We start from the raw sequence: 24,657 nt of genomic DNA on the forward strand, positions 1-24,657 counted from the left end.
AACCTGGACTGTCGGCTGATCCTTCCATGTGGTTATTAAGTTCCAGTCAGATTTCGCCCATAGGATGAGGACAGACGGGTCAATTACATAGGAGTCAACATATACCTAGCAGGCTTTCCAGGTCTTCTTTCACTGGAGGAATAAGAAGCATACATAATGATATAGGTATCCATGCTTATCGGTTACAAACAAATTAGAGAACATTCAAAATGCCGGTTTGTATAGACTATATGCTGCTGAACATAGGCTTTGTGGATTGCACGAGAAATGACGGACAAAACAGGCAAACTGATTAATGCCCAACTGTAAACATTCTCTTGTAACAGTCGCCATTTCATGGAGTAATCCCATGATCCTGGGTTGACCTTATGAGCCACAAAATAAGCAGTAAGAAAGAGCATTCATTGCTTCTTTAAGAGCATTGCCAGTCTTTTTCCAAACCTCTTCAGTTTCAAGTTTTCAACAGGGTATGTTTGCCTCTTTATCCAGTACCACCTTCCTATGCTGCATGGTAATGTCTGCAGGTACATGTGGTAAGGGTAAGAAGCAGACATTGGCTGGGTATCGCAGTTGGTGAGAGGCTGTCAATGTGGGGGATGAGGGGTGAAGTAGGAATGGCACTGTAAAACGGGCAATAATTGTTGCGCATCCTGGCAGAATGTATGTCTATACTGCCATGTATTTCGTGAATCACTTGTTCTGAAATGATACACTGGCAGGAAGGATGCCTAGAGGAATCTATGGCAGAGCTGGCAGCAATACTGCATAATCGCATTTTGTCTCCAGGGCATGGGCCATTAAAACCAACATCTCTACCTCTAACAGAATAATGATTACATCAGACAGGATTAGCAAGAACAACCAAAAAGCAGGATTGAAATTAGATCCACTAAACAGCATTTGCAATAATGACAAGCAGGCAACAGATCTATTGACAGGCAAAGGATTAGCAATAGGGACGTTAGAGCAAAAGAGATAAACATTTAAAATTGTAAGTTACTAGCCAGGCATAAAAAGCACTCAACGTTTAAGTTCTCCACATGCACATAGCACACCAATTCTTTAACATCAAGAGTCGATTATCACTAGCCAATAGCTAGTGGCTAGTGTAAATGTTAAGCTCTGGTGACTTTAGGAGACCTTCTAAATACTGGCCATCAGGTATGATTAGCGATACCTTTAACAGGTAAGGGGTTTCCTATAATCCTTTATTTGCAGCTTAGCAATAATGAGAGCAAGCAGGTGTTTTGCAAAGCTGGTGTTAAGAAATATTAGCAATGAAGACCATCAGCCCTGATTAGACATAATGATCGCAGGATTAGCAAGGACTACAAATTAGATAGCTCAGAAATTGTATGACTCAGTAGCAACCTCTCATACCCCTTCCACTTCATGTATGACCACAGCCACCCCTTAAAAAGGTATCCCACCCACAATGAGCGACAACCTACCAAACAAATACTACCCACCCCATCAAACAACTTAGACATAGTTGCAACCTCCATTGTGGGATATATTGACCCACTCAACAGTATTTCACCACATCACCAAGCTGCATTTGCGCAAGAAGGAACAAGTTACTTAAATGTAACTGTTCTCCAGCATGGGTCTGAATATTCCCCGTCAGGCTGGGAAACCTTGTTAAAGAAAAATCAGTTTCAGTTTCATTTCTGAACTGTCTTTCTACTAGTAACCAATCACTGGTCTCTGGGTCATACTGCCCCCAGCCAATGACTGCCCTCTACTGAAGCCCCTCTGGCAGCCATCTTCAGGGGTTTGGAGGGAGGGTTTGCATGTGAATCCATGCCAGACCCATGCTGGAGAACAACAGTTACAGGTAAGTAACTTGTTCCTTCTCCAGCATGGGGTCTGGCATGGATTCACATGCTCATGAATACAAGAATACATAGCAGTACACACATGCTTAACCACGGGACGTGGCAAGGCTCAACATTAAGCATTTCAACAATTAAACATTAAGCATCTCTTACCTCCTGAGCAGGCTCACCTTCAATCGAACAGGTGCGCTGCACTGCTTGGCCGACTCTTGACTCCTCCCTGGAATCCCGGTCGACGCAGTAGAATCTCGTGAAGGTGTGCGTCGACCGCCACGTAGCAGCCCTGCAGATGTCCAGCAGGGGCACACCAGACTGCTGGTAGCAGCGATCGCCCTGGTTGAATGGCCTCTTGGACGGCCGGGTAACGGTCGGTTTGCCAACCGGTGACAGTGCATGATGCAGCCGGAGAGCAATCTGGAAATGGAAGCCTTCAAGAGGGCCTTCCCTTGGTTTGCAGGTCCAAAGTTCACAAACAGCTGCAACGTCTTCCGAAAACTCTGTGCGGTCCACGTAGAACATCAGCGCTCTAGCCACATCCAGCGAGTGCAAAGTCCTCTCAGCCGGTGACGAAGGCGACGGGAAGAAAACAGATAACACCAAGGGCTCGTTGAGATGGAGTCCGACGGCACCTTCGGCATGAAGGAGGGGTGCGTCCTCAGCACTACCCTTGTCTCGTGGAATGTCCAGTATGGAGGTTTATAGGAGAGGGCCTAGATCTCTCCCACTCGTCGTGCGGACGTGATGGCCACAAGAAACGCTGTCTTCCACGATAAGAACTTCAGCGGTGCCGAATGCAATGGCTCGAATGGGGGACCCATGAGCCTGGTCAGCACCACGTTCAGCTCCCACGCCGGGGCCGTAGCCTTCACCGGCGGGAACAAGCAGAACAGTCCTTTCATGAACTCCTTCACCAGGCGATGAGACCACAGAGACAACCGCCCCAGAGTTCTGGTGTAGCGGGAGATAGCCGCCAGATGGGTTTTGATGGAGGCGTGAGCCAGCCCCGCCTTGGCCAGCGACAGCAAGTACGGCAGCACATGAGGGGCCGTAATCCGCAGAGGGTTGATCTTCTGTGCACGGCACCAGACAGAGAACCTCTTCCACTTATGTCCATATCACTTAAGAGTGGAGGAGGCCCTGGCCTTTGCAAGCAGCTCATTGCAGTCCACCGGGATATCGTACCCTCCAAACTCTAGTGCAGCAGGAGCCAGGCCTGCAGGTTCAGCAATCCCGGGTCGTGATGTAGGATGGCTCCTCCTTCCCTGGCGAGAGGATTTGCGTCCGTCAGTTTGATTGTGGGGGCAGGGGCACGGACCTGTCCAGAAGGTCCGGGAACCAGATCTGCCTCGGCCACGCCGGTTCAACGAGGATCATCCTGCACCGGGATGGTCTGAGTTGACTGATGAGTCGCAACGGCAACGGTGGGAATGCATACAAGAACAGGCCGTCCCAGGGGAATGAGAATGCGTCGCCCATGCTCCCCGGCTGGGGAAACCTGCTGGCGAACCTCCGGCACTTGGTGTTCGTCGCCGTCTCGAATAGATCGATTTGGGGATTGCCCCATCATCTGAATAGGAGATCCACTTGATCCTGCCGAAGCTCCCACTCGTGGCAAGAGCGCAACTCCCTGCTGAGCGAGTCGGCAACAGTGTTCTTTATTCCTGCCAGATGGAAGGGTACCAGGAACATCCACTGGGCCACAGCCCAGTGCCCCAGATACCGTGCTTCATTGGATAGGGCTGGGAATCTGGTGCCTCCCTGCTTCCGGTTGCAGAACATTGTGGTGGTGTTGTCGGTGAAGATCCTCACCACCTTGCCCTTGAGGGACAGGAGGAAAGACCTGAGGGGCGAGAACACGGCGCAGAGCTCCAGGAAGTTGATGTGTAGTGACCTCTCCTCCGGAAGCCAAAGGCCTCTTGCGTGGAGATCTCCGGTGTGCACTCCCCATTCCTCCAGGGAGGCGTCCTTCATCACCGTTTCCTGATGTTCCGGGGTCTGGAAGTCCATGCCCACAACTAGATGCGCACGGTTGCCCCACCACCGAATCGCTTGGCGGAAAGTCTCGTTGAGAGAGATCTTGTATTCGAAGCTGCCCGCCGCTTGCATCCAACGGGTGTCTAGGAACTCCTGGAGTGGCCGCATCCACAATCTGCACAGACGCACGAGGTAGATGCACAATGCCATCATGCAGAGCAGGGACTTGATGGACCACACCCTGGCCACTTCCATGGTCAACAGCCTTTGTACCTTGCCCAGGATGGACTTAGTCCTCTCCTCCGACGGTGAAGCCAACCGTGCCACTGGTTAGAGTCTGGCTCCCAGGAACATGGCGTTCTGCAACGGTACCAAGTGGGGCTTTGCGAAGTTGATTGAGAATCCCAGTTCCGTGAGCAGGCGGACAGTCTTCGCTGTGTGATCGACAGCGAGTTAGCCTGACTTTGCTCAGATGAGCCAATCGTCCAGATAGGGATATACGTAGATCCCTTGCAGGCGCAGCCACGCCCCCACCGGTGCCAGGCACTTAGTGAAGACCCTTGGCGACGACTTCAACCCGAAGGGCAGGGCCTTCAACCTTGGACCACGAACGGTAGGAACCTTTGATGTCCTTTGCGAATGGGGATGTGGAAGTAAGCATGCTCCAAGTCCAGCGACAAGAGGAAGTCGCACTCCTCCAGCTGTCCCTGCACATGCTGAAGGGTAACCATCCGCAACTTGATATATTTGTTGAGGCGGCGAAGATTCAGGATGGGTCGCGAACTGCCGGTCTTCTTTCGGACGAGGAAGTACCGCGAGTATACTCCGGAGCCCGGGAGCCTCTTCAGGACGAGTTCTATCGCTCTCTTTTTTAGCATTGCTGGTACCTCCAGAAGTAGCTGTGGAACGTGGTTTTCCTTCCTGGCCATGGATGATAGACAGGGACACTTTCTTTGGAATGCCAGAGTGTGCCCTTTGGCCAGAGCATCCAGCACCCAACGGTCGGTGGAGATGGACTCCCACGCGCTGACGAAATTCGCCATCCGGCCTCCCACTGGGATGCTCGGGTGGAGGCCCGACATCACGGCCGGTTCAATCTTGCTTCGCCGAGGCCTTAGCCGCCTTGGCGATGACGACGATGTCCTCCGGCTTTGCTGCGGCCTCTGTAGGCCTCCTGCGAGGACGAACGGGCCGCTTGGCGGTACAATGTGGAACAACCACCAAATCCTTTGGAGCCACCTTGCGACCTGCCTCCGGGGGTCCGAAAGGACGGCCACCGTTGAGAGAACCCAAGGCCCGGGCCGTGTCGGTGTCCGCCTTGATGGCCTGCAGTGACTCTTCTACTGCCTTGTCGAACAGCTTGTTCCCGTTGAAGGGCATGTCCAGTACCCTGGTCTGAACGTCCTGATCAAAGTCGGTGGCCTTGAGCCACCCGAGCAGGCGGAGGCAAATGCCGTTTCCCATCTGGCGAAAACGGGGGTCGGCGATGTGAGTGGCCACCGGGATGGCGTGGTCTGACGCCAACTCGCCTTCCTGTAGGATTTAAAGGGCCTCCGCCCTCTTGTCTTGCACGTGCGATTTGTCGGCGTGAAGGCAGTAAAGGCACCAGGAGTGCTCATCCTCCTTAAAGACATTCTGCAATCCACATCCACGGCCGTTCCTAAACAGCTTGGATCCAGTAGGCGTTGTGTCTCCTTTGTCCTGGGCCATGTCCACGCGGGGTAGGCCTCAAAGATCTTCCGGGATCCTCCAAGAAGAGAAACTCGATGAAAATTTGCCCTTGAGTGGCGTAGAAAAATTCCGAAATTGGTCCTGGTTGATTGGAAGAAGAAGGAGCTTGAGACTCGAATTGACCAATAAAAAAAAATAAGAGAAAACCCTTAGAAAAAAAGGCAAAATGCAGTAAAAGCTCGAGAGCTATAGCACGAGGACTCCCAACACTTGAATGTGTGGTAAAAATCTGAAGATGGCTGCCAGAGGAGGGGCTTAGGTAGAGGGCAGTCATTGGCTGGAGGCAGTATGACCCAGAGACCAGTCATAGGTTATTAGCAGAAAGACAGTTCAGAAACGAAACTGATTTTTCTTTACCGAGGATTCCCAGCCTGGCGACGGGGAATATTCATGAGCATGTGAATCCATGCCAGACCCCATGCTGGAGAAAAAGCAATATGGCTGCGCTGGCTCCTGTGTGCCCCAGGACATCCAAACTGCGTTTTTGCAACAAACAAAATGATGGCTGCACTGTCCTGCCAAGCACACTTCTGGCAGGATGGAATAAGGGGACACACTGAATGAGCGTGCCAGTGTGTTCTGAAACATAAATGGAATGAAGTGAAAAGGCAGCACTGCTTTGCTGAAAACCCAAAATTCCCCTTCAAAATTAAACTTTTCACCCTTTAAAAATGCTGCTTTGACGCCAATTCCATCTGTTCATTCTGAAAGCACTGATTAAAAAGGCCCTGTCAAGCCCAGGATATTTCACTGTGCTTCACCAAAACCAGGCATAATTCCTGAGTGACAGGCCCAGTCAAACCAACTCAGAAAAATCAATACGCAACTTCACTTTCACTCGCACGGAAACACACGTTTATTTCTTTGCAAAAGTATCCAGGCTCAGGAGTTGTAAGACACTTTAACACTCTGAGCCAGGTCAGTGTCAATGTATCTATGCTTCAGATAAAACTCCTGCATTCCAGGAAATGACTTTTTTTAGTTGGTTTATTACAAACCTTTAAAAACAAGAATGTACTGAATAGAAAGTAACAATCAAGAGCGATCAATTGATTAGATTTTAACAAGAATGGAATAAAATAGAAACATAAGAGATGAATAACTAGTAAAATATAAAAAAATATATAAAGAAAGAAAAAGATATATTTTTTTAAAAACAAGGGGAACAAGAAACCTAAAAACTGACGATTTTACAAAGAGCACATAAGTGTGTAAAGGTAGGTATAACATCACAAAATACATCACAAAAGATAGATTTCTTCACATGACCATTTCTCCACCTTGTTCCAAGTTTGGAAAGTTTGATTCTTTCTCTTATGCGTTGACTACTACTTCATCTTTTGTCAACTTCTTTACTGCTTTTTCTAAAAAGAAAGTTAATTCAATTGTCAGCTTCCAATCCGAGTCATTGAACATTTCGCGCCACCTATCTTCAGCATCCAGGGATGGTCTTGCTCGAAAGAAATCTCCCAAGTGCTGGTGCCATTCCTGTGTCAAGAGTGGATGTATTAATGTTAGATGTTTTAGTGTCTCAAGCGATGCTTCACACAATCGGCATGTTAGTGCTGTTGGATCGTCTGTGTGCCAAAGGTTTAATGATTTGCTTGTTGGTATTTTGTTTAGGCGAAAGTTCATGAATATCATTCTACAAGCTCTTCCAGGAAACTTCTCCAGGTATGACCGAGTCGTGTTGAACTTCTTTGGTTTGCTCAGAACCATGCTCGTTGCTCTGTGTTTACGCCAAATGTCTCCGGTATCGATCCAATCTTTGGTCCATAAGGTGGTTTTAACTTTAACTGGGTTGTTTTGCAAAGTCTTGTCAGACCCTATGTCTGATAGTATTTTTTCAGCACGTTGAGCCCATGAAGTTAATACGCTCTCACTACTGCCGGTCACTGGATCCTTCAGGATTGAATATTGTGGGGCCACCTGTGTTGAGGTCATTTTCCGGAATTCATTGAGGGTGTTCCACATTATTCTTGCATTGATGGATAGTAGTCCTAGCTCGTGTCTTAAACATGCAGTTGGTACGCCCTTTGGTAACCACAACACTTTTGACCAGAAAGAATGTTCAAGTGAGGACCAAAAGTCTGCGGTACAACCAAAAGCACTTTCAGCTCCATGTATCAGCGCAGGAATGGCTTTTTGCTTGTAAAAGTTCAATACAGGCATTATCGAAAATTTGCCAAATTTTATATTCAACATACAAGCTTGGGCAGCGAGTTGCTTACATTTGGCCTTTGTTCTTTCGATCCATGGGGCGTCATTAATGCTGGCACTCACGCACATGCTTAAGTACATAGTTTGGTTGACTAGCTCAGTAGGTTCCTTTCCCAGCTTCCAAATAAACTTTTTGTTCTTGCCTGCTTCTCTTTTTCAGATTTTGTAAGACTAGGATTTCAGATTTTTTTGTATTCACACACAACCCATTTTGGTTCATGTATTGTTGTAGGTGGTTTAGTTTGCGCTGGAGGCCTATAGGTGTCAAGTCTAGCAACACCAAGTCATCTGCATACAGTATCCAGTTTACTTCGTTACCGTGGAGCTTTGGTGGAAAACCCTTGGCTGCTACATAGGACTCACCGATATCAGATATAAAGAGGTTGAATATAACAGACGCCAACGGGCAAACTTGTTTTACACCATGGCACGTTGGTCCACTCTTACTCTGATTTCCATGTCGGTGTGCAGATCTTTTATTGCCATTAAAAGACTGTTGGGGAAATTCCATTTGCTCATTTTTGACCAGAGCAGCTCTCTGTCGATACTGTCGAAGGCCTCTGATAGGTCAACAAACGCAAGATAGACCTTCTTTTCTGTTCCGATTGCCTCCATTTTTAGCAAGTTGAGGATCATCAAGTTTAAGCCACACTCAAATACCTTCACGAAGCCAGACTGCCTGTGATCAAAGTGGCCGCTTGTTGTTATCCACTTTGTTAGTTGTTTATGCAGCTGGGCGGCGTACAGCTTTCCTAAGACGTTCAACAGTGCGATGGGTCTGTAGTCATTTGGTTCTGCTCGATTGTCTTTTTTAAATATTGGGACCACTATCGCACTTTTCCAAGTTACTGGAGTTACTCGTTTGTTGGCTATATTCGAGAACAGATTTGCACAAAAGATTGCCCACTCTTCTGGATGTTGTTTTAAAGTATGGTTTGTTAGACCACCAGGTCCAGGCACCCGTGACAAGCTACAGCGTTGAATACTTTGTAAGATGTCTGCAACTTCAAACTGAAGGTCCCATTTGGATAGCTCTGGCAATTTAGGTTCTGGTGTTGATCCTTTTGTTTCATAAAGTTTTCCAAAGTGATGGTCCACTGGACTTCGGTAACCATGTTTGTTAGTATCACTTGCTGTTTGCAACTATTAATTATTAATTTCCAAAAGTCCTGCAAGTTTTTATTAGCGAGGCTTAACATCATTACTTCTGCATCTCGTTGCTGGAGGATTACCCTGTGAGAAATTAGCCAGTTCTTGTATTTTTGTTTGCTCGCTTTTTGGGCTTTTTGTTGCTCACAGTAGTCTAATTTAGTGTGTTGTCTGAACTCCATGCGAAGTTGTCGTTTTTTTTTCTCAATTCCTTCATCGTACTGGTGTTTTGGTTTGAAGGAGCCTCTTTTCAAGCCTTGCTCTTGGTACGTGTACTGCAGTAAAAGATGGATGTAATCGACCTTGTGTTCTATGGAACCGCTAGTAGGCTTCTGTGATTTGTTTTACCTCATGTGACTTTATTTTCAATCTTATTCGGTTTGATTCTACTTCATCATTCTGCTCCCACTTCCCAGTCCTGCTTCTCTCCATATAGAGGACTGCCAGTTTGAGTTGACTATGGTCACTCAGTGGGACATGGTTATTTGCAGAGACAGTACACGCCGGTTCAGGTTTTCAGATACATAGAAGTAGTCAATGGTCGAGGACAGCTCCTTGTAACTCCAGGTTGTTTGAGCAGGGATGTCTCCTTTGAGGTTTCAATTTATCATCATAAGTTTCTCTTTTCCAACGCCAAGCACCATTTAGCTGCACTTTTTCAGCTCCACTAGCGGTCTTAGGCATTTTTATGCACTCCAAGTTGAAGTCACCACAAAGTATTATGTTGGGGGCTTCCTGGGCAATGTTGGTCTCATCAATGAGGTTGCATACCATATTTATGAATTTAGTTGTTCCTGCCAGCTTGTGATGCCAGTAGACTTCCGTTGTCGGGCTTTTTGATTCCAGTATTGTGTTGTACGACGGAGGCGTGATTTGTAGAACTCAAGATTTTCAATCTTGAGTTTTTTCTAATTAGTGTTAGGAGTCCAGCAGAAGGCTGCCCCTTTTATCTCGTTATGGCTGGGTTCATCACCAAAACAAAATCCACCGAGACGGGACAGCTAGCCATCCACATTTCTTGTAAACATACGAAGGTAATACCATCAGTCCATCTCAGCGGTTCGTTAAACAAATGACCAAAAACTCTTGTGTTCCAAGATACAATGTTGAAATCAGGGCCTTCTCGCCCTGGCTGGCATTAGCTTGTTTGACCACCCAGTACACCAGCTGGCAAATTCCAGTTTGTTGGCATAACTGTCATTTGTAGAGGGACTAGCTTCAGTAGTTTCACCCTTATGATTTTGTTTACAGGCGAAGGTGATTTTGATGTCTCCCGGAATTGGTTCTGTTGGACTATCATCATTTTCACACACACTAAGGCACATTCTGCCAACAACATTTTCAGCTGCTTCACTGGAATTCTGGTGTACTATTTGCTGATTATCTACATTGTTTTTGACCAGAGTACCTCGGGTTCATTGATTTATCAGATTTTCGCCCTGTCGGTTTTCTTTATGATCAAGGAATTCTTCATGAATGTCGAATACTAATGACAGCAAGAAGGGTACAGCATTTAATAAGAGGTCATTAATCTAGAGTCAATATGAAGGCGAGCTCTATCATTGTGGAGTTTCATCCAAGAATTCAACAGTTTGTATATCAATAGACTCAATAGATCTCAAGCCCGGGACATTATGCAGCAGACGCAAGACATAATTTCAATTCAAAGTCAAGCCGTCTTTGGAAGTTAGAATTCGTTCCAGAACAAAGTGCTATTTTGCCATTTTGTATTGGGTTTTAAGTGTATTGTTCATCGGGGGAGCTGAGCTCCAATTACCTCGAATATTGTCTAGATCCTTTTTGTTGACGGTCAACTGTTTGTTTGCCAAGTACAAAATCGGGCATGTTAATAGCACCATCTACACAGGGTGAAGGCCGCTCTTGTCCATTACAGACCTGTCTTGTTACACTGGGGACTTTTGTGAAGTACTTTAGAATGCTGATTTCAGCCAAGCGCTTCCATTTGGAATTCATAGTTTGGAAGTTTATATCTGCGTCCGCTGGTTTAGTCATCTTGGGACATACTAGAGGTAGCACCAGGTGTCAAGCTCTGCCTGACACTTGAGGACTGGCCACAGCTGCACTAGGGAGGATCTCGGGCTCCAGGGATATAATTTTTGCTGGCAGATCAATGTTTTCATCTCCACAGTATCTATGGCTTGGGTCTAAGGACTCATCATACGTGGACATGTTCATTAAATCATTTGGAGACTTTTCCGTGAACAAGTCTGCTTCTGTTGGTCGGAAGTCTTGACAAGCCGCAAGTTGGTTTTCAACTTGGTCCATATTTTTGGCCTTAGTGCTGGGCGGCTCAGAGTTGACAAAGACAATTACAGAATTCAGGTTTCTGAGGAATTTCCTGGAACCCAAGTTATTCCGTTTTCTTTTGCATTTTTGGTTTTTCGATTTCTTTTCCTGCATTGCATTTCCTTGAGTGGTACTGTTTTTTTGGAACATCGCAAACGTTTCGTCTTTCTCGCCCGCCGTTGCGGAGTCATTCATTTCGGGGGTGCCAGAAATACCCTCGTCATTCACCGAGGTGGTGGGTTGAGGTTCATTTTCAACAGTTATGGGTCGAACATTTGGATCAGCACTTAAACAAGATTTAGGACCATTTGGTAAAGACTGAACACAAGGGGCGGGAAGTGTTTCACTGAGTGCGTTGATATCGATCACATCACATCTGGGGAGATGACCCAAGCTAGGCTTAACCGGAGCCATGGGAGCAATAGAGGCACATTTGGCTCTCTCAAACGGTACAGTTTTTGTGGGTGAACTCAGGTCCGTACAGTTAGTGTTGGTTTTTCCAACAGACTTGGAGCCACACCCCTCGATCGTTGATCTTGCAGGGTTTGCACATAAACTGTTCTCCACGTGTTGGGTGTTTGGAGTGGACTTTCCCCTGTCTTCTTTCTGCTCAGTTTGATTGTGTTTGAAGAGGCTCATTGCTTCTCTGGCCAAATCTACGAATAATCTCTTGTCCTTGCTGTTATTTCTTTTTTGGTCCACAAGCTCCTTGATGGATACATCAATTCTTATATTGTCCCATATTTTTGGAGTGTTGTCCATTTCACTGCTCGATAATTTTGAATTCATTAGAGCTGATAATGTTGTCAGGTCTTTTACATTTTCATTGGTTTGCTCATAGGGTTTCATCATTGGGGCAATTGTTATGGACGAAGAGGACATTATCTATGGCCCGAGGTCATTTAGCAACTCTTAAACCAGGTTTTGGGCATTATTCTCGATGGTAGTTTGCTTTCGGTTAGCTTTGTATTGAAGACGCCTTATTTTGGGGTACTGGTGTTCCATCATGGAAGACTCCTGAGAAGTCTCATCAGTTGAAGAAGAGCTCTCATTGCCAATCTCAAGATTGTGTGCGTGTTCATGAATAGGAACCTGCCTGCTGGCGCTCAAAGTTTACATGTTCACTTCAGCATGTTATTTTTTCACAGCAGGTAGGTCTGTTTTGTGAACTAAAGATCGCTGGCCAAAGGACTTGAATCAATATGTCGTTGCCTGGCTCCTGCTAGCCATTTGGAAATTGGACTATACATTGTTGCATTCGCATTTCGTGAGAGGGAAGTATCCGGCGATTCTTTGTCCTTATCATGCATATCGTATGCGCCATCCGTTGTTACTGCTTTTGTTTTTAATTTACTGTTCATTTTGGTCAGGTCGTGTAGGAGTTTGTTCACTACAGCCAGCAAGTGGCGGCATTTCTGTGGACTTTGGGTCTTATGGCAGGAATTCTTGGACAGGTCATTTTTTTTGGTTGAGACAAGGCATCAGGATAGACCAGGGAGCTGGATTCATAATACTTGTTGAATTCATGGGCGTCGGACTCCGTCTGGCGCTGAGCTTCAGCCACAATTTTATTGTTCAACAGAGGGATGGGAGGCACTAAAGGGGCGCAAAGGGGGGGGGGGTTGGGCTCATACGCTGTGTCTCATTTGTTTTAGTTGGATGCAGAGACAACTGAGAATGCAGCGCTACTGAAGCGGCATTGTTTGGACAACTGGTGCTTTTGATTCATGCACCGGTGCATTCCGAGGTCAGTCGCTGCATCCTACTAGTTCGCTTATTCTCTAGTAGCTTTTCAGTCGTTTTTATCCATTAGTCCCCCATGTAAAGCTGGAGAAAAATAGTTACAGGTACATACTTTAAACCTTCTGCAGCATGGGGTCTGGCATGGATTCACATGCTCATGAATAACAAATACATAGCAGTACAACATGACAACCACAGGAGGTGGCAAGGCTCAACAGAAGCAACTAAATCTTACCTCTGGAATAGGCTCACCTCAAGCAAACAGGTTGCGTAACATTACTTGGCCGACTCTGGACTCCTCCCTGGAATCCCTATTGATGCAGTTGAACTTTGTGAAGGTGTGCATCGACCTCCACATAGCTGTCCTGCGGATGTCCGGCAGGGGCACAGCAGACAGGAACGCTGTTGTCGCAGCGATCACTCTGGTGGAGTGGGCTCTCCGACAGCGGTTTGTTTGCCAAACGATGACAGTGCGTGATACAGCCAGAGAGCCACCTTGATATGGAAGCCTTGGACAAGGCTTTCCCATGGTTCGCAGGACCAAAGTTCACAAACCGTTGTGAAGTCTTCTGAAAACTGTGCGTCACGTAGAACTTCAGGGCACAAGCAACGTAAAGCGAGTGCAAAGCCCTTTCAGTCGGCAACAAAGGTTTTGGGGAAAAACGGTTAACACCAAAGTCTCGTTGAGGTGGAACTCCGACAAAACCTTCAGCGTTAATGAGGGGTGCGTACGCAGCACCACCCTCGATTCGTGGAAAGTCAGGTACGGTTGCTTGCAGGATAGGGCCTGGATCTCACCGACCCTTCTGGCAGAGGTGAATGCCACAAGGAAAGCCGTTTTCCAAGAGAGAAACTTGGGTGGGGCATGATGCAAAGGCTCAAAGACCCCCCCCCCCCTGAGCTTCGTCAGAACCACGTTGTATTCCCATACCGGGGCAGGAGCCGGCACCAACAAGCCAGCACTGGCTTAAGGAATTGACATATACTAATGATAAGTAAGAGGGATATGTATGTACAGTTGTAACATCTAGCAGACCCAAAGACATATGGGGTCCATACCGGATATACATGCACAACCTTCAAAACTAGATGGTGAAACATGTAAAAAAAATACTGAACTGTAAATGTATTGCGTATATAAAAACCAGCATGAACCATGTAGTACAAATGTCATGAAAAATGCATATAAGAGTGTACCACAAAACGTATGTACATTAACATGAATCCATGTGTGAAGAGAGTCTCTCTGTAACCCACTGCAAACAAGTTAAATAAATGAAGTTTAGAAAAGATTGACAGTGCCGCTAAGTGGCCCTTTACTTTGGCCATTTGCAACCCAGAATGAGTTAGATGGAGCAAGAATGAAACGACATGGGGAAGTTTACATGTGAAAGCATCAAGTTTCTTTTCCCTGCACCAGCTGTGAAACCTATTGCAACGGCAGCGGTACAGGGATTTAGTTGCTGGTCTCCTAGCCGAAAGCAACACTTCCATTACGTCTTCCAGTAAGTCCCAATCTTTATATCTCACCCTTTCATACACCAGGCATGAAGATTCAGAGTCCTGATCTCTGGGTGAAGAATGAGACCTCCATCTTGCGCGAGTAGGTCCTTTTTTTGGGGGAAGACTAATTGGAGGGTAGATGGCCATTTCAAGAAGTTCCGGGAATCACGTTCTCCTGGCCCAATCCAGAGCAATGAGAATCATGATTTTCCCGAAGGTACTCAACCTCCTGATGACCTGAGGAATGACAGGGACTGGCGTAAACACATACATAAGTGTAAACTCCCAGTCAGCCACGACGTGTCCCCTAGAGCTCATCTCTGGGGAAATTCCCTAGAGCAGTACAGCTTGCACTTCCAGTTGACACTGGCCGCGAACAGATCCACTTGTAGGATTCCCCAAAGGGCAAAGATCTCCAGAAGAACTTCCCAAGCCACTCGTGAGAGATCGTGCTCTGCCTGCTCAGAGCATCCGCTGCCATGTTCTTTTCTCCAGCTAGATGAACTGCCAGAAGAGTGATCCCTTCTCTCAGTGCCCAGAATCAGAGCTGCATTGCCTCTCTGCACAGCAGCAATGAACTTGCGCCCCCTTTCTTGTGGAGGTAGTGCATGGCCAATGCATTGTCTGTCATTATCGGGACACTCTTCCCCCGTATTGAGGCCAGGAAAGCAATCAGCACAAGTCTGATTGCCCTCAGCTCTAAAAGGTTAATACGAAGTCTGGACTCCGACTGAGACCAGTGTCCACTTATTGAAAAGATCCTTCATGTGCACTCCCCATCCTGTGACAGGGTGGCAAAAGGGTTCTCATGACATTCTCTCGGACGGTCCACCACAGGAGATCCTGGGCTACATTTGTCGGGACCTGGGGAAGGTCTGTCATTCTGGCTTAGAATTGAGACCATTGGGATCCGAGAGCCCACTGAAGGGATCCCATTCTCAGACGAGCTTCTGGCACCAGAAAAATCCAAGATGCCATGAGGTGGAGCAACCTTAGGAAGTTGTAGGCTGGAAGACGTTGGGCCCTCTGGAATTTTTGGACCATCTGCAAGAGGCGTTGAGCACTTAACTCAGGTGGAAAAGCCTTTCCTCCCAAGGCTAAATCCAGGATTGCTCCAATGAATTGAAGCTTCTGTGAAGATGTCAAGTGGGACTTCTTGAATTTCAGGGAGAAGGCCAGCTTGTGGAGGAAGTAGCAGGTGCGACGGAGATGACACACTGTTATGGAGAAACAGCCCTGTTCAACCAGTCATCCAGGTAGGGGTAAATGTGAATCCCCTCCCTCCTTAGACTTACTGCCATAAGCTTGGTTAAAACCCTCTGGGCTGAGGTGAGCCCGAAGGGCAGAATCCGAAACCGATACCGCCAAATGCGAACCTCAGGTACTTTCTGTGCTTCCGATGTATGGGCACATCAAAGTAAGCGTCCTGACGGGCCAATTACACCAAGCAATCCTGGATTCGAAAGGTCTGAAGGATCTGCTAAAGAGTTACCACCTCAAACTTGTCCTTCCTGAGGAACATCTTCAAGCATCTCAAGTCCAAGATGTGTCGCACTCCTCCGTCCTTCTTGGGGATTAGGAAGTAGGGAGAATACCAACTCAAGCTCCTCTCCAGGTACCTGTTCTATTGCACCTTTCCCCAACAGGAGGAGAACCCCGGCCGATCTGGCTTTTGGGGGAAATCGGGAGGTCTTTTTAGGAATGGACACAGTAACCGTTTGCTACGGTTTGTAGCACCCATGAGTTTGAAGTTATGCTCCACCAACTCCATAGATATGACAGTCTGCCTCCTACCACAGACTTGTGGGTGAGGGAGTCACATTTTGCTGCTCCACCTGCAGCTCAGGGTAATTATGTGGATGTTGAACATGAAGTTCTACCTCCTCTTCTACCTCCTCTTCCTCTGCCTTCACGAGGCACTCTCCTCTGACCCCTTTGCGAGAATTGTCCTCTTCCTCTAGTGAAGAAAGAATAAAAACAAAGGAAGTCACCTCCACCCTTTACCTGAAGGTTGAGGTTGCCAGATTGACGTCCCTAATGATTTTGCTGCCGCTCTAGAAGCCTGCCGTTTCTACAAGCTATTATCAGCCTTTTCTCTGAACAAAAAGTTATGTCAAAAGGCGTATCAAGTAAATGTGCCTGAGGTCTGCAGAAAACCCCGACTTCCCGAGTACTGGCAGCCATGGACCCACCGTATCCAGGCTGGACTATAAGGACTGCCTCAGCAGTTTTCTTCCATCTTGTACTAGACTCAAAAAGCTTTCCCTTTCCTCTGCCTCCGGAATGTGCTCTGTAGCAACGGCAGCTACACCGCAAAGGGTGTGGGTGTGTATTTAGCTAAGGCGCTAGTCGTATTTGTCGATTTTAGTGCTATGCTCCCTGCACTAAACACTCTCTTTCCCAAAGAGTCAACTTTTCTATCCTATTATCTGCAGAAGTAGAAGGATAAGCTGCTGCCTTAGAAGAAACTGTTGCCACTTTAACAACCAGGCTCTCTGGTATAGGGTGCCTGTTCAGAAAAAGAGGGTCCACAGAAGCTGTTCTGTATTTTTTTGTTAACATTTTGTTAACAGGTGGAACGGAATCTGGCTTTAGCCAATTATCCATAACCCTTACTCTTAAGGCAGCAGGAAATGTTAGCACAGCCTCTTTTACTGGACCACTTTCTAGGATATCAGTGAGATCATCAGTCTCTATAGAAACTAAGGGTTTATCCCACCCCAGATATTCAGCCACTTTACAAATCACAGATATATATGAAGGATCAGCATAAGCCGTCATCTCTCGGTTACCAAAATCAGTCTTTGGTGAGGTTTCCAGCGTTTCTACCAGATTTGACATCTTAGACTCTTGAGAAATTAGTTTTTCTGGAACATTTGGTCTTCCATACGTATAACCAAAATGGGCCTGATGCTCCTAGTCATCTTCCTCAAAGATGGATCCCGTTTGCCTGATGAAATCAGTCCGAGGCATGGGTTTTAACTACTTGGTCGGTTCAGCAATTGGTTTTGCAATCTTTCTGAAGCACTGAAGGCTCCCATGGTGTTGTAGGCGGAGGGCTTTGACGACTTACTGGAAATGGTCGGTGAATGAGCCGACGTTTAACATGTTTCGATAGAGGGCGCTAGAGGACCACCCAAGATGGCGGCTCCTCTGTGAGGTCCCAAGACGCTCTTCATGAATCCTGGAAAATCGCTGCAATCCTGACACCCAGCCCATATTCTTTGCAGCCGCAGTTTCCCTGGCAGCAGCTGCACAGTTCGCACCCCGTGTAACTGGGCAAGGCATCCCCGAAGATCCTGAGCGGCCGGAGGCTGGGACCCGTGTCGGCCCGTATCCTCGTGGCATGGGCCGGCCCTTTCCCTTTGGGGACTTCGTGAGCCTCGTGCCAGATCCCCCCCCCAGCCCGCGGGGAACAGGAGGCGGCTGGCGGCACCGTTGGTGCGGGCAGGAGCAGCGGGCGGGGCCCGCGACTCCGCCACAGTGCCTGGCGAGGTGAGGGAAGACGCCAGGGCGCTGCAGCGTTGAGACTGCTGCAGAGGCAGGGGCAGCCGGAGGCATTCAGCTGTACCCGAAGCTGAGGAGCGCAGCGGGCAACAACGTAGCCACACGGCGGGAAGTGCAGCCAGGCGCGGCAGACCCGCGGAAGGAAGGCAGGAGCAGGCAGCCTCCCCGCGGTGACCCACCACGCCTGAATACACGCATAACCGCGACAATGCAAAGACAACAGTAGTGGGGAGAAGAACGTTGGAGGCAGGACGCCCCCCCCCTCCATTACCCGGCCGTAACTGCAGTGCTTGAGGCAACACACTTGGGAGCCAACAGAAGGGGCAGGCATCCATAACAGCACCTCAGTGGGCGACCACCACGGTGATTGTTGCCCATACCAAGGACCAAAACCAGAGGCACTTGAGCCCTCCTGTCAGGACCCTGGCAAGTGTTGGGGTGGTGGCAGGGAAAAAGGCCCCTATGTTGGGTTGTGGAGGGAGGAGGGGGGCCTCTGCGGCGCCCAACTGGCTTCTCAAGACGTGTTCTCCACCCCTTTAGCAGGTCGTGTGGCCAGGGGTGGAGAACAGCCAAGAGACTACGTGCACTTACGGAAGCAGAAGAAAAACATCTGAAAGAATATATCGAAAAGAACTTGGCTAATGGGTTTATTAGACATTCCAAGTCTCTGGTTTCCTCACCCCTGTTTTTCGTGCCAAAGAAAACAGGGGATCTAAGAACATGCATTGACTACAGGGCAATTAACAAGACAGCATTCTGCACGAAGTTTGGCCTGTATGAATATCAGGTAATGCCCTTCAGGCTCTGCAATGCGCCAGCAGCGTTTCAACATTTTCTAGATGAGGTTTTGCATGATTACATCGATGTATTTGCAGTAGTGTACATCGACGATATACTAACCTACTCACGAGACCCAAAAGAACACCAGAGTCATGTCAAGGCCGTTCTGCAAAGGCTACGGGAACATCATTTGTACGCCAAACTAGAAAAATGTGAAGTCCATCAAACAAGAGTAGAATTCCTGGGGTTTATTCTGTCTCCTCAAGGGGTCACTATGGATGAAAAGAAGGTGCAATCCATTCTAAACTGGCCCTCCCCTGGTTCAGTGAAAGACATTCAAACTGTCTTAGGATTTGCCAACTTCTATCGCCGTTTTATCGATGGCTTTGCTAAGAAGGTGCAACCCATGACACGATTATTACGGAAAGGAGTTCCGTTCCAGTGGGACGAGAAGGCAGAGGAAGGTTTTCAAGCTTTGAAGGCAGCATTTACCACTGCGCCAGTTCTGCGACATCCGGATCCAGCCAAGCCGTATATTGTGGAAACCGACGCTTCAGGTTATGCCGTTGGGGCAATATTATCACAAAGAGATGAAGATGGTCAGTTGCATCCAGTTGCCTTTTACTCCCGGATGTTGTTGCCAGCTGAACAAAACTATGCAATAGCAGACAAGGAGCTACTGGCTATCAAGACAGCCTTCGACAAATGGTGCCATTACTTAATGGGGGCTCGACACACTGTCACGATATACACAGACCACCGAAACTTACAATTTTTGAAATCAGCCAAAGCATTGAGTCCAAGACAGCTTCGGTGGGCAATGCAATTTTCGGAATACGATTTTGTGGTGACATACCGTCCGGGTATAGAAAATCGTAAAGCTGATATACTGTCACGGTACCCTGAACCTAGTCCGGATTCTAGTCAATCAGAACTCGTGCCAAAGACAATTTTGGACCCAAGTTGTGTCATAGGTAGCATAGCTGTGGATACTATCTTTGAAGACATCAGAAAGGCCATGTTGGCACAGGAATTAGTCCATTGGACAGCCGGAGACAAAAACAAAACCGTGAAAGACGGGCTACCTTTCTTTAAATCAGCGTTGTATCTCCCAACAGTGCCTCTTCGTCAACAGGCCATTCGATGGTGCCATGACTCACCCTTCGTGGGACATCCAGGGAAGAAAAAGACTGTAGAATTACTCCTCCGGCATTTCCGGTGGCCAGGGTTAAATCAGGAAGTTCAACAACACATCGCCAAATGTGAAACCTGCTTGAGAAATAAGTCGGAGCATCAGAAACCGGCGGGAGTTTTACAACCACTCCCAACACCACCCACCCCATGGCATACCGTGTCTATGGATCTGATAGTGGAGCTACCACAAAGTCAAGGCTACAATGCCATCTTGGTTGTAGTGGACTCACCAAAATGGCACACTTCATTCCCTGCCAAGGAACCCCCTCGGCTAGCACAGTGGCAGACTTGTTTCTACAACATATAATCCGGTTACATGGTGTACCCTATAGTGTAATCTCGGATCGAGGACCACAGTTCACATCGAGGTTCTGGCAGGCCTTTTGCAAATCAGTGGGAATGGAAATAAGGCTTTTAACCAGCTATCACCCGGAGACAGACGGCCAAACTGAACGCTTGAACCAATCTTTAGAGTAATACCTTCGTTGTTTGACACAAGGTTTAGAGAACAATTGGGCAAAGGTGATATGGCTGGCTGAACTGGCGTATAATAATGCATTTCACACATCAACGAAAACCTCGCCCTTCTATAGTATGTATGGGCATCATCCTCGCTTTCAGCCGGTGCCTCAATACGAGTACCCAGAGGTACCAGCAGCAGAGACAAAGAAGAAGCAGCTAGAGGTTATCTGGCAACAGGTACGAGACAATTTGGATAAAGTCAAACAGGCATACAAACTACAGGCAGATAAGAAAAGGCGTCCCAACCCGCAATACCGGATTGGGGACAGGGTTTGGCTGTCAACACGGAATCTTCGATTACAGGGGTCGCCTAAGTTCAAACCTCGATTCATTGGCTCATTTAAAATCACAGCTCTGATTGGACCAGTAGCAGCAAAACTGGATCTACCAGCAAATATGAAAGTGCACCCAGTATTTCACGTTGCTTTGCTCAAACCAGCCCCGTCTTTCATTCCACCCGAGAAACCCCCACCTGTCCTGATCGAAGGGTACCCCGAATTCGAGGTCCAGGCTATCCTAGATTCACGAGTAAGGCAAGGTGCACCGTGGTATCTGGTGGATTGGGTGGGGTATGGCCCTGAGGATAGGTCCTGGGAACCAGCGTCTAATATTCATGCTCCTCGGCTCCTCCGCCAATTCCATCGAAATCCTTCTAAACCTGGGCCCACCGGAGGGAGGGGAGGCACTGTCAGGACCCTGGCAAGTGTTGGGGTTGTGGCAGGGAAAAAGGCCCCCATGTTGGGTTGTGGAGGGAGGAGGGGGGCCTCTGCGGCGCCCAACTGGCTTCTCAAGACGTGTTCTCCACCTCTTTAGCAGGTCGTGTGGCCAGGGGTGGAGAACAGCCAAGAGACTACGTTTCCCAGCGGCCCCGGCGGCAGGACACATGAGAACCGCACCCACGCGAGCCGTGCCCCACGAGCGCTGCTCGCAATCCTGACCAGCAACCTGAGCTGACGTGTATCTGATGAGCTCCGGTCGGCAAGCATCAGCGGGGCACCAGCCCGCCTGAAAGCATACCCCAGGCCCCGCGTCACAATTAAGATAAGTAGCGCAAGGTTCTATGCGCAGCGGCTAATTGCATGGAAGAGATTTCTCATAAAACTGACAAGAAAACCACGAAAACCAAGTCGCGTGCAAAACGAAACTAACTCTTGGGGCACAAACTATTAATCCTGCATGGGTAGTGCTTGCATAACTACCGCATGCACCTTGGGGGGCATTGCATGGTCCAGACTACTAAGACCCGTGTGGGGAAAACTAAAGACACGGGCCGCTCGATCTCAGAACAATTAACCCTTTAAGGGTAGAACTAGCGCACGCAACCGTTCTGACATTCCTTGTTTGTTTCTAGAGGAAGACGACTCCGCGGAACGGTGCTGGGACGCCGCAGATCATCAGAAAACGAAGCTAAGTTCAAGTTTATGTTTCTTGTAGCTTTTAATGACAGAGTGAGCCTAGTGAGTCACGTATAGCAGAATTGCCCCTCACATGAAGCAATGTGGGGAACGCTTATTTCTACATGCAGTAATGTGGGAATCTTGCATGCAATAACCTGGGAAATGTTTTGTAGGTGTTTGTGAATAACATTGGTAACCTCACAGGCTCTGCAGAAGCAGTTGGCCAAACTGGTTGGAGCTCCAGCACAACGGCTCCCGAGTTTACCAGATGTGGTAAAGAGCATTGGAGTGACAGGTCACAACTCCACTGAAAGGAAGCAGGAGCCAAGGAGCATGTTACCCTAATTCCCCCATTCCTATCCACAACTCCTTCCTCTACCGCTTTCCGGTGATCCTAAAACCCTCAGCCTATCCATTCCACGGACCCTAACCCTCTTTCCCCGAAAGGTCGCGGAAGCCTGCGATGGTGTAATCTCCAGGCCCCAAGACCTAACGGGAAGGGAGGCGTTTGTGCTGCCTCTGCGCCAGGAGAAGAAGACTGAAGGCTCCGACACCTCCCAACGCGCAGGGCCCACAAAGATCTGGCAACAACAGCAGACTGAAGCCATCCACCCCAGCCCATCGAGGACCTTCATCACCTATCTTGTTAGCACTCTTCTGGGGACACGGGGGACTGAGCCCTTCGCCTCACGGAACCAGTAACTCTAAGGGCGCACATCTAAGAAAGCCCCGGCGCCGGAGTTGGCCTTGCATAGCACCGTGAGGCAGGATCTCCCTTCCCTCGCCGGCTGCGGCAGAACCTAGAACCAGGATCGCCCTTCAGAATCACCTCACCCGAGACGTCAGCAAGTAAACAGGTGCTGCAGGCGACTTGACCACGCGGGTTCACCCCTTCTCACCGAAGCAAGACGAGCCAGCATATCCAGGCCGGATCAGATTCTCAGCAATTGTGCACTGTGGCGACACAGGGTGAAGCCGCAACAAGCACTAAGATGGGCAAACATGATAAATCTCAGAGGAAACGTAACTTTGATGCAGGACCGGCATCGAAAACTCCAAGGCAGGAAAATTGTCCGGACTCCCCACGCAACCACGACGAATCAGAGGAGAAACACCGGAGGGAAGTAGACATCCAATCTCAAAACAGGGATCGGGAACCTGGACAACAAAATGGACACGCCATCATCCAAAGTAGACCTACTCCAACAGCGATTAGACAAACACAAAGAGATTGAACAACGCCGAACAAAGAATTTCAGACTTGGACGACGGAACCGCCTCACTAACAATGAGGGTATCAACACTAGAAACCCAAATAAAAGCAGTCATGGCCAAGAACGAAGACTTGGAGGAGCGCTCTCGCCGAAACAATATAAGAGTGGTTGAAGTTAGAGAACAAGCAACACCTAACAAAATGGAGGATCATATAGAGAAAATGTGCAGAGACCTCTTCAGCGACACGGCCCTCTCCCAACTGTTTGTGATCAAAAGGGCCCACAGGATCCCAACTGCCAAACCAGCCCCTGGGGCCCCTCCTCGCCCGATCGTATCCAAGCTGCTGAATTATAAAGACCAAGATACCATCCTGAGGCTGGCAAGGGAGAAAGGAAACCTTCAATACGATGGAGACGCGATACAACTCTTCCCAGACTTCTCTCCAATAGTCGAAGCCCAAAGAAGATCTTTCACAGCAGTCAAACAGCGGCTACGGGAGAACCAAATCACATACTCAATGCTTTTTCCTGCAAACCTTTGCGTCCAGTTCGAGGAGAAGGTCCAGTTCTTCAACTCACCAGAGGAGGCTACACTATTTCTGGATAGGCAGGGCTGTAAAGCTCCAAACGTTGGCTGGGCTGTCCCGCGGAGGGAGCGTGCCGAGAGAAATCCGCCATGAACCAGAAGTTCATGTACTGCAGACACACAAAAGTTAATAAACGTCAGGACATACCGTACTGATTAAAGGAAGAGCACCTACACTTGGGGGGTCTCTAGCACCCCACACGCAGCAGCAGCATGCTTACCACGGGGGGAAACCAAATGAACATGTTGGGAGATGTCCGTGCGAGGGTCAGTTCATTAAAGTTTTTTTTGTTGCACACCGGCCAGCCCTCGCCCCGCCCTGCCTCGTCCCGCCGCTAGCTGTGCCTAACTCATCAAGCACAATCATGCCTACTGACAGTCCGCTTCTCTACTACAGACCACTGATGGCCTGTCCCCAATTCAAGCGTCGTGAACAAGGATCCCGCCTGACTCATTCAAGGTAGCGACATTGAATATTAGGGGAGGTAATATTCCAGCAAATGCACGGAAGATAATGCAATTTCTCAAACGTCACAATGTAGATGTGGTGCTGATACAGGAAACGCACCTCCTCCCACAAAAAGAAAACCTCTGGGCCCGATGCTGGGGCTGCCACCGCTACTTCTCCTACTCGTCATATGCCAGAGGAGTGGACACCCTCATCAACCCCAAAGTCGACTTCCGCCTGATAAAAATGGAGAAAGACAGTGAAGGCAGAGACCTCCAGGTGCAGGGAGTCATCGCTGGGAAAATCGTCACATTCGTAAACTCATATGGTCCCAATGTCGACGGTGCAAACAACTTCGATTGGATCCTAGCATGACTTGCACAGTCCGAGGCAACAACCATCATCTGGGGCGGCGATCTTAATACCCAACTTGACCCACAAAAAGATAAATCGCACTCTACCAGAGCTCAACCATCCAGAGCCAGCCTCCAAGTGCAAGAAATTTGCAGGGCATACAACCTAGTCGACATATGGAGATATGAAA

The 24,657-nt window shown here is 48.3% G+C and overlaps 1 protein-coding gene across 5 annotated transcripts in view; it reads right to left on the reverse strand.

Annotated features, from left to right (window-relative positions):
* ELF2 (E74 like ETS transcription factor 2) overlaps positions 1–24,657 on the reverse strand; it is a 1,226,980-nt gene that overhangs the window by 624,659 nt on the left and 577,664 nt on the right. For all 5 annotated transcript variants that reach the window (XM_069631080.1, XM_069631082.1, XM_069631079.1 and 2 more), the window contains one exon: positions 4–132. The gene's annotated coding sequence lies outside the window, so the exon portion shown is untranslated. The remainder of the gene's footprint in view (positions 1–3; positions 133–24,657) is intronic.

Source organism: Ambystoma mexicanum, chromosome 6q, assembly GCF_040938575.1.
Source record: "Ambystoma mexicanum isolate Mex_15411 chromosome 6q, UKY_AmexF1_1, whole genome shotgun sequence".
NCBI lineage: Eukaryota > Metazoa > Chordata > Amphibia > Caudata > Ambystomatidae > Ambystoma > Ambystoma mexicanum.